We start from the raw sequence: 297 nt of genomic DNA, 5'->3' as shown, positions 1-297 counted from the left end.
GCATTATACTGTATGATGGCATCTATGTGGACATTACACTGTATGGGGCAACTATGCAGGCATTATAGTGTATGGGGCAACTATGGGGGAATTATACTGTATGGGGTAGCTATGGGGGCATTATTCTCTATGGAGGCAGCTATAGGGCATTGTACTGTATGGGGGCAGCTGTGGGGGCATTATACTGTATGGGCAGCTATGGGGCATTACACTGTATGGGGGCAACTATGCAGGCATTATAGTGTATGGGGCAACTATGGGGGCATTATACTGTATGGGGTAGCTATGGGGGCATTA

Source organism: Rhinoderma darwinii, chromosome 6 (genome assembly GCF_050947455.1).
Source record: "Rhinoderma darwinii isolate aRhiDar2 chromosome 6, aRhiDar2.hap1, whole genome shotgun sequence".
Classification (NCBI taxonomy): Eukaryota; Metazoa; Chordata; class Amphibia; order Anura; family Rhinodermatidae; genus Rhinoderma; species Rhinoderma darwinii.
This window is presented reverse-complemented; position numbering follows the sequence as displayed.